This window comes from Emydura macquarii, unplaced genomic scaffold (assembly GCF_026122565.2).
Source record: "Emydura macquarii macquarii isolate MOO-44397 ecotype Brisbane River unplaced genomic scaffold, CSIRO-AGI_Emac_v2 contig_1253, whole genome shotgun sequence".
Lineage (NCBI taxonomy): Eukaryota > Metazoa > Chordata > Testudines > Chelidae > Emydura > Emydura macquarii.
The window spans coordinates 2,882,836-2,893,269 of record NW_027131390.1 but is presented as its reverse complement, the minus strand read 5'-3'; positions in this window follow the sequence as shown (position 1 = coordinate 2,893,269).

Here is a 10,434-nt window from a genome sequence, read left to right as displayed (position 1 = left end):
TCTCTTTCTCTCAGGAGCAACACCATCACAGATGGATCCAATCCTTGGCACTCTGTGGCTGCCTCCCAGATCTTTGTTGCATCCAGTTTCTCACCCCAGCTCCCAGCCTGTTGCATTCCTCTCTGTTCTAACAACATAACATGCCTTCCTATTCCCCAGTGTATTGGATGAAAGTCACGTCCCTTCCCAAGTTCATTACCCTTTACTATCTGATCCCTGAGACTTCAGATTCCTGGCTCCCTTTGGGTTGAATCCTGTCCAACCTCTTCCTATTCTAATTCCTGGAATAAACCACTTTCCTTCCCAGCCTCCTTCCTTCTCACTGCTGAGTCTTCTTGGACACACGTATAGGCTCTGCTTGAGTCAGAGCTGCTTTTTTGTGAACGGGCAGACTATATTTTTCTTTCGTTTTCTAGCTCTTTTCCCCTCCTCCCTCAGTTTTGACTTTCTGTTGTTAATTTTTCTCTTTTATTTTCTTTGCTCCTGTTTGCTCCTTTGCTTTCCTGCCAGGCACACTGACTTTAATTCATCCCATGTTACTGTATAGTCCTCAGTGGAGTTATACTGGCAATGAATTTGGCTCCATAGTTTCTTTATGTTCTCCTTCCCTGAGGGCCAAAAAGCCCAACAGGTGTTTCAGACCAAGATCAATTGCTGTATTTCATTTCATTATATAGCTATCAACATTGTATGATTGCAAGAACAGGCTGAATTTATAATAATTAGTTTGTAGAATAGAATGTGTGTTACATGGGAAAAAAACATCACCATTCTACTTTAAAAGAATACTATTAAGGTTGCAAAGTCAAGCACCCAAAAGTTAAGAAATGGCAAAGTAAGGTTGCCCATGTAGTCTTAATTCAGCTCCCTTGCTCACATACATTTTGATACAGTCTTCAATTAAGTGATGAGATACTATATTTTCCATAGGACCCTGCCTCATTCAATGAACAGCATGCGCTCTTTCAATGTGCAGCTATTCAATATTTTGTTTCTTCGTTATTCAATGTGTTGTCCCAGGTCTTATTTACTGCATGCTATTCAAATCTTGCTCTGAAGACAGAATTATTAATTTCCTCATGGGTTTCCTGTGGGTCTCATCACTATAGTATTTGAGTGATTCACATCTTGGACTCTTTTGAGGAGTAGTGAGTGAATGCTCTTTGACGTTCTCTGCTCGATGGCCACATCCAGGAACCCTGATTTCAACCTCTGACTCTCACTTCCCTTCTTGTTTGTGTTCGTCTCCCAAATTCAGTTGTGGCCTGGGTTTTGTGGTTCCTCCTCCTCAGATGAAGGGGCAGGCATTTAGCTTGTCACATTACCCACATTAGGTATGCATCTTCCAGCTTCTGCAACTAAAGGAGCAGGGCTCCTATAGGCAATAGTTTTTTACACTACACAACCCTGACCCATCCTCAGAGCAGCTCTGTCTTGTGCACTGAAAGAGGCAGAGGTCCTGCAGGAAAAAAAGATGTGATCCTCTAATTAAAGATTGTATGAAAATGCATACACACACAAAGGGACTGAATTAAATTTGCACAGGCACAAGAAGACAATTCTGGAATCCTAATCCTGCATTGTCTTCAACAGGAGTTTCCCTTTGGTAAGAATGCAGGCCTGGGGGTGTAGGATGTGAGGCATTCACTTATTAAAAAATTAGGATCTGATTGAAGATGTTTAGCCAGTGTTTGCATGCGATACAGGCACACAAAAAATGAATTCGAGCTAATCTCGATAATTTGTTACCGAGTCTGCACATCTCCATTATGACATTTTACTAATTAATGATAATCTCTCACTGCGTCCTTGAGTTGAAGGTAAATACAGATAACTGAATTTCTTAAAATCATAAGAATGGCCATACTGGGTCAGACCAATAATCCATCTAGCCCAGTATCCTGTCTTCCAACAGTGGCCAGATGTTCAAAGGGAATGAACAGAACAGAGTATTCAAGTGATCCATCCCATCATCCATTCCCAGCATCTGGCAGTCAGAGGCTTAGGGACCCCAGAGCATACAGCTGCATCTCTGACCATCTTGGCTAATAGCCAGTGATGGACCTATCCTCCATCAACTTATCTAATTCTCTTGTGAATCCAATTATAGTTTTGTTCTTCATAGCATCCCCTGGCAACAAGTTCCACAGGTTGACAGTTTGTGAAGAAATAATTCCTTCTGTTTATTTTAAACCTGCTGCATATTAATTTCATTGGGTGACCCCTGGTTTGAGTATTATGTGAAGGGATAAATAATATTCCCTTATTCACTTTTTCCACACCAGTCATGATTTTATAGACCACCCCATCATCTTTTTCAAGCTGAATAGTCCCAGTGTTTTTAATCTCTCTTCATATGAAAGCTGTTCCATACCCTTAATGTTTGTTGCCCTTTTCTGTATCTTTTTCTCTTTCTAAGATTTTTTTTTTTTTGAGAAGGGGTGACCAGAACTGCACGCAGTATTCAAGGTGTGAGCATACCATGGATTTATATTGTGACAGTATGAAATTTACTGTCATATCTATTCCTTTCATTTCACAACCTTATTTAAAATGAGTTTTGTTCCCTCTCCCTTCGTATCAGGCAGCTGCCGCCTCCACACTTTCTCAGGGCCAACTCAGGGAGTCATTGAGAGCACATTCCCATGCCAGGTCCTGCCCCAGACAGCAAGCTCTGCTAAGTCCCAGGCTAGGGCATGGCCAGTGCAGATGTAATCACGCGCCCTCCAGTTTCTCTGAGGTGGATATGCGCCGTTGGGATGATACACGTACAGTGTGAGCAGTACAAGGTGCTCTGAGGCGTTGGAGCACAGAATCTTTGGAGATTTTAGCTAAGCCATAGCAAGTCTCTACTGAGAATATAAACCTATGAAAAATTGTAGTTTGCACAACTTGGCCTAATTTGGGTAGATTTTCACACAGCTGACAAAAGGCGTATTCCTGATACAAAAGCCACCTCCTGTCAAATTTTAAATCCCTGCTTCAAAATGGGGGCACTACAACATATAATGGAAAAGATCTCAAGAATATTTTAATGTGTTTTTCACTGGCCCCATTCTCAGGAAGGCCTTAACCATTTTGGTTGAAATTAAATAAGTCAGCCTGAGGCAGACACAGGGGATGGAAAATTTCTCCCCAAATACTTAAAGCTTGACAAAGTTATAAGCAACCCAAACCACGCTCTTATAAGGATAAGCACTGGGCAGCTTTAATAATAGGTGCTGCTACCAGCCCCACCTATAACGTTTCTCCTCATGGTGCCAGGCACATGGTGCAAAGGCAGCATAAATCCTGAAAAGAAAAACTCAGTATGAAAACATTTTGATTTAAATACCCTCATTAAAGTAGCAACACTAAATAGTGTGGCTTTCAGTAAGACTATGATGTTACTGTAGACCAAATTCCACCATTCTGACTCATGCTGAGTAGCACCTTATTTCACTGAAAACAATGTTTTTACATGCAGAGTAAAGTACTACAGCAGGGTGAAGAAGGTAGCAGAATTTGGGGCATGTATGGTTTTGTTTAAGGAAAATCAGGCAGTCTAAGCGGCAGATAGAACAATTTTGTATGCGCCAACTCTATAATTTCACACATTTTCCCCATTGATCTTTCTAGAGGCTCCATCCTGTTCTCCTTACCCAATGAAACAGGAGTTTTGTAAGAGTGCAGAATTATACCGCATGGGTCTTATTCTGTTGCCATGCAATTCAACAGCAAAATTCCTGTGGATTTCAAAGGCATAGATTCATAGATCAAATCTCTGACTCAAGCATTGCATGTGCAGGTTTTGCTGGTGTGGTTTTCAAGTTATGATCCAAGTTTGCATGCACTGAATTACTCAGTAGGGCTATACTCCCCATGTGCTTTGTTGAAGTTTGTAGCCAAGTGGACCCAATCACTAGCCTGGGACAAAAATTCAGCCATGCACAATTCAGTTTGTAGCCCATGTCTCAGGGCTCAGTTGATGCCTCATTACACAAACAAAAAGCAACAATCCTGTTCCTGAGTGAGACTGGGGGGTCCTTCAGTCGCTAAAAGGCCTGATCTTCCCCTAGCCTAACAGGTTTATAGGGGCTGCTTTAGCTTACCCTCTCCCACCCTTCTGCTGTAGCAGTCAGAGACAAGCATCCTATCAGCCCTGTTAGGGAGCTGGGGCTCCTGGATAGTCTACAACTGGCAATCAGTCCCCATCCCTAGATTCTGTACCGCTGAGCTGAGCTGAGCCGACTGATGCGCAACACCTACCTGTTGGGCCTGCTCTCCAGAACGCAGCTGGCTGGCATCTCCCTGGCCCTTAAGGGCATGTCTCTGCTGCCATTAAAAACCCATGGCTGGCCTGTGCAGGGGGCTTCGGCTAAAGGGCTGTTTAATTGTGGGCTAGACATTGAGGTTTGGGCTGGAGCCTGGGCTCTAGGATCCTGCGAGGTGGGGGTCCCAGAGCCGAGGCTACAGCACGAGCTGGAATGTGGACACCATAATTAAGCAGCTCCTTAGCGGAGCCCGCGTCAGCCGGCACGGGCCAGCCACGGGTGTCTAACTGCTGTGTAGACAGACTGCTCTACAACAAAGTTGTAATACACACAGAATTGATTGCACAGTTTAATTCAAGGAAAATTAAGAATACCGTTTAGAGTGTACAAGCTTATAGAATGTCAAACAGTACAAAAACCTGCTAATCTGAGTAAATTGTATTTAAAAATACCAGTTTTACAATTTAAAATGTATCCTGGTAGAAAGCAGCAGAATTTCTGTTCTGGTTGCTACAATAAGTGGTGTGTAAGAGAAAAGAACACAATAGAAACCAGACATGGAATGAGAGTAGAGTTGTTATTATTTAATAGGTTAGGTCCAGATCCTTTAAGGACATGTCTTTGCAGGATAGCGGGAGGGGCTCATAGAGCATATTTCCTACATAGCCTTTTATACTCTATCTAGGTATGGTTTCCAGATGAAAAGTCAATACTATTGAATTCACTAATTTTTCACTAATGCTTGGTAGCTATTATTTGGTACAAATAGCTGGTGCCTTGTCGCGGCCCATGACCATAAACCATACCTAAACAATGGCAGTCTCCTTCCTGAAGAGTTTGCTTGGGTAGGGATCTCGCAAGACTTGGTGAAGTCTCTGTGGAGCCAGTCATAGTCTCTTTCCCTTCTCTGCTGGTGGACAGCAAGAGACCAGACAGGGTGGGAAAGAAAGGAGACAAAGGATAATGGTCTCTCTCCCTTCCTCCCCCCCTTGCTGGTTAAACAGAACTTGAGGAGGTTTATACAGAGGGATGGCATCTGGGGAGCGGTGTGATGACTGTTGGGGCCTAGAGGTCCAGTGGCAATTAGCTGAGGGAATGCCGTTCTTGAGTGCAGGAATGGCACCTAGAGTCCCCCAAACTGACCCAGCTGATGAATGCTCCACAGCAGCTGGAGGCCCAGGAGAGGCAATGTGCTGCCTGAGTGAGGGGTGAAAGAAAGGATTACTGTAGGACGTAAAGTGTTAAATGAGTTTAAACGGGAAAAAAAATACGTTTTTGTGGGTCATGTCAAGTACAGGTTTGTTAGCCATGTGGGGGAAGGCCTTGAAAAAATGTGCCTTATTTGGAAAAACTGGACCAAGGTAATTGATAAAACAGACAGAAGTAGATGCTCCAATTATCAAGGATCATTAATCATAAGAAAGAATGGAGCATTTTAATCAGCAATGACCCCAAACTGGCCAAAAACCTGGTTTTCAGCTGAGTTAGCAACAGGCAGTAAATTCACTTGTTGAATTCAAGTATTCATTGCTAATCCCTGTCTGACCAAGCTGGAGCAGACTACCGTGAGCCTAAATGCCCCTGGGGGTAGCCCGTTTGTAAGTATCTTGGTTATAAATGTTATAAATGCTTATAAATGTTTTGTTACTGTTTGGCTGCAGTATATTGCTTATTATTTAGGCTTCTGAGACATGTTTAGAATGATTGAATAAGTGCCTTTTGGCTTTAGTAAAGGAATTTATGGTTAAATTAGTGTTATGGTTATTCCTTGCAGAAATAATTCCAGCAATTACAGCCAGCAGAACCGTTGCCAGAAGCTTGCTCCAATGGCTGAATGCTGTCCATACTCAGCAAGGCCTGGCAATGTCAGGCTTCCTTTCTTAACCCCATGGCAGCTGGATCTATTTCCCCAGCCACACAGCACAGAAATAGCTATGTCTACATTTTAGCAGCTATTACAAGCTTGCAAGTATCCCACAAGAGTGGGATGTCATTCTGACCTCACCTACACCAAGGTAAAGCCAGGATAACTACGTATGTTTCAGACTTATCCTGGAGTAGCTGAGATCAGAATCTAGCCCCTTAACTTTACAAAACTGAAATGGGCAGTCATGGTAAATCAATTCTGAGACAACAGACTTCTGGGCTCAGAATCTGTAACTTTAAGATGCAGTAAAAATTGGATCACTACCCTACTCAATCTTCTTCAGGAGAAGAGGGATGTCAATTTGCTGTCATCATTTCTTTCTAGGGGAACCAGCCAATATTTCCAGTTAGTCTGGGCTACTGCCTGGTCTTAATCAGGAGGTTTCCTGGTGACTGGTACTTCTGTGATCCTACTAATTGCATGTGTGGCATGCCTGTTCCTTTGGAACTTTCTGAATTAGAGTCAGATTCATCAACCTGCACCCCACAGTAAATGACTTAGTATTATTCATCATTCATTTGGAATGCCTCCACATTGGGGGGCGCGGGCGGGGGGAGGATTGGCATAGTAATCGGGGGTCATGGGCAACGCATTTGGCCTAATTCTGCTCTCACGTTTTACAGTGGTGTAGCTATTAACTTTTAAAAAACAATATTCTGGTTCTACACTGGTATAAACAAGAGCAGAATCAAGCTCAGTATGTAAAAGATTCACTGCCATGTAGAGTGTACCACTGGTTTTTCCTGGCCTCATTCTATAATCCTTTTTGTGAGTCTTAGTGAAATGTCCTCTTTCTGGCTCACCAGAGGTTTGCTCCCAGATCCTGCTCCAAGGAGGAGGAACCAGGAACAGGTAATGTACGTGTTGGAAAGCTAGTTTTTAGAATTCTCTGCCGGTAGCTTTTGTATATTACTAGGCGTCACCATCACATTAGTTAATAATTTAGCTGAACAGGATATGCTATCCCATCATTAAACAGAGAATCAAGATAATAAAATCATAGACATGTCGGGCAAGGAGGGATCTCAAGAGGTCATCTAGTCCAGCCCCAGGACCAAATGAACCTAAACCATCCCTGATGGATGTTTGTTCAACTTGGTCTTAAAAATCTCCAGTGATGGGGATTTTACAACCTCCCTTGGAAGCCTATTCCAGTGTTTAACTACTCTTCTAGTTAGAAGGGTTCTCCTAATATCTAATGTAAATCTTCCTTGCTCTAGATAAAGACCATTACTTTTTGTCCTACCTTCAGTGAACGTGGAGAACAATTGATCGCTGTCCTCTTTAGAGCAGCCCTTAACGTATTCGAAGATTGTGCTGAGCTAGCGTCTGCACAGGTAGGTTTCTGACTGGACCTGGAAATAATGTATGTATGTCTGATGAAGCAGCCACAGCTCATTTTACATTTAATAATGTACTTATATCAAGCTATGGATGAGCCAATGTAATCAATTCTCTAGTGATGTTGGCTGGAGTTTACACTCCTTTTAAAATCAAGATATATCATGTCTACTTCCTCCCCCCATCACCTAGGCCTGTCAGTAATCCTATCAAAGAAAGAAATTAGGTTGGTTTGGCATGATTTCTTCTTCACAACTCCATGTTGGCTATTCCTTATACCCCTGTTATCTTCTAGTTGCGTACAAATTGATAGTTTAATCCTTTGTTCCTAGTCCTGCTGAGACTAACTGGGAGTTACAGGATGTATTACTGAACTGCAAGATCAGTTGGTAGGAGGACTTTTATCAAGGGGTAAGTAGCAGCAGGCGTTAAAGGAGATAGACATCCAGAGCCATACATTTCAAACCCAGCGTACTTGACTCAATAAGTTAGCCTTCCAAAATGGACAAACTCAGTATCATGCCGTTTACTGTATATGGAGAGATCTTTAGAGGTCTGCCCCATGTCATCACCAACATTTTCCTCTTCATGCTTGGGCTTTTTTTTGGGCAGATAATTATCACCTTCTACCTCTGAGATGACTGGTGGTGCTGTATGATAGGGTTGCAGGAGAAGGTCCTTTCTCACGTGGCTTGTCTTACTGAAACCAGTGGGGCTATTTGCACGTGTAAGGATTACAAGAGGTAGGCCCACAGTTTGCAATGTGCCTTGGGATTCTTTGAGATGAAAGGTGCTATGTAGATTATAAAATATATCTGAAACACTGTTATATGCTCCAGAAGCGTCTAGAACAAGGCAAACATCAGAGTGTAGATGTCCTCACTTTCATCCTCTTCCATGTGTCTACATGTCCAATAAACATCTCTCCTACACTTCAAGTGGAAATTTAGGAAACCGCGTAATGTTTGAGAATAAATCTTGGATTCATTGAATCCAGATCAAATAGCTCTTGCTGAAAAGTGTAATTCTGAAGTTAGCTGGCTTGAAAACATTAGTTTCGACACTATCCTCAGACATAGATAGAAAGCCAGTGGTATGTTGCAAGGAGAAGCATGTTGGTATTTGTCTCTTAAGCATCATAATTATAGTCCATGCAGGCATGTAGGAACCTTCTCAAACAAAAGTGCTGGCAGATATGTTTTCTTCCCACATCTCCGTTTTCTTATATGTCTGGCTCACGACACGAAACATGTCTTCGGTTCTGCTGGTTGTTTTTAATGGACAGAAAAGGCCATTTATTGCAGTCACTGATACACATCTTTCTTTTCAAAGCATAATTAGGAAAGGTCCCACTATCTGTCCTTAAATATTCCTCAAAGAAAGCTGATGACCCAGACGGTAGTGACTGTAACTAACCGATCTTCTCTCTCTTCCGCTTTTTGTGAAACTAAATTTGGATCTTGGCTGGAACACAAGCACGTACAACAAGCAGAAACATGATATGTTTGCGAAATAGGCATCTCTATATTTTGCTTACTACTAAAAATAATGGACCTCATAAAATCTCCTTCTCTGGAGACCCTATTAATTTTTGCCATTTGCCACTGTCGTCATTCCAGGCTGACCCGCTGTGCCCCCTTGCAGGTGGACATGAGGGTGTAGGTGAGCCCTTAGTTGATTTTCCCCTCACCCAGAGTATCAACAAGTCCAAACAGACGGTTGAGTGCTAAAGAGCACCTCTTTGTGGAAGGTCTCATTTGTCAACAGCAAAGCCAACAGAGGACATGAACAAAACTTTCACTTCAACATCTCAGCTGGGTGACTAAGTGATTCTTGGTCCATCCATCCCCACCTGCACCCAGTGCTCGCTCTACCCAGGCACATCCCTCGGGGGGGGGGGGGGGGGGCTCGCTCAGTTCCAGTCTCTGCACCTGGTGCTAGGCCTCTGAACTCACTAGCGTGAGATCCGTCTCTGGAGTCAGAGTCCATCCACAGTGACTCTGTTCCAGGGACAGCAGGTGATCCTTGCCAGACTGGGCTTGTGGCCACTGTCCAAGGTCCCCTTGGATGCTGGCTGACTGCAGCCCTCCATAGAGGAGGCGCCCCTCTCTAGGATCATCGCTTACAGAGTCAACATTTTGGTGGGTTCCCCAGAGAGCTCACCCTCCAGGCTCAGCTTCTCCTGGGAGCTCCTCCCCACAGAAGCGTCCTGTTGCCCCTTGGCGCATTCCCTTCTAACTGCGCTTGGAGAACTTTTATTTACTAATCAGCCACTTGGGCCAGTCCTGGGCAGACTAGGCCCTAACTCCCCATAAAGGGCAGCTGCCTCATGACAGTCACCATACATAGCCTGGGGACGATTTGCTATTTAATGGTCACTGATATTCGAGATTTAGCATTTCATAGGGTTGAAGTTGCTTGGCCACCTTGCCCATGTCAAAAACCCGAGCTATAGTCTATCATATATGCATGTTGTTCTGCAGCTGCTGTTATTAATGTCGAAACCCGAGGTAGAGTCTATCGTATATGCATGTTGTTCTGCAGCTGCTGTTATTAATGTCGAAACCCGAGCTGGAGTCTATCGTATATGCATGTTGTTCTGCAGCTGCTGTTATTAATGTCGAAACCCGAGCTAGAGTCTATCGTATATGCATTTTGTTCTGCAGCTGCTGTTATTAATGTCGAAAGTAGGAGCTCTACAGACACGCTTAGACTCATGGAATTGTATTAACAGTAGAAAGGGTTGGAAAATAAAGACATGACATACGTTGTTGGACGAAAGATAACGCATGAAGGAATTGTTGAGTAGTTTGTGACTCCATTTTCCTCTTCCCACATATGAGTAAGTCCCACTGATATGAAAAGGACAGATATGCTGTCTGAGGGTGTGCGGGGTTAAATAAAGAATAAATC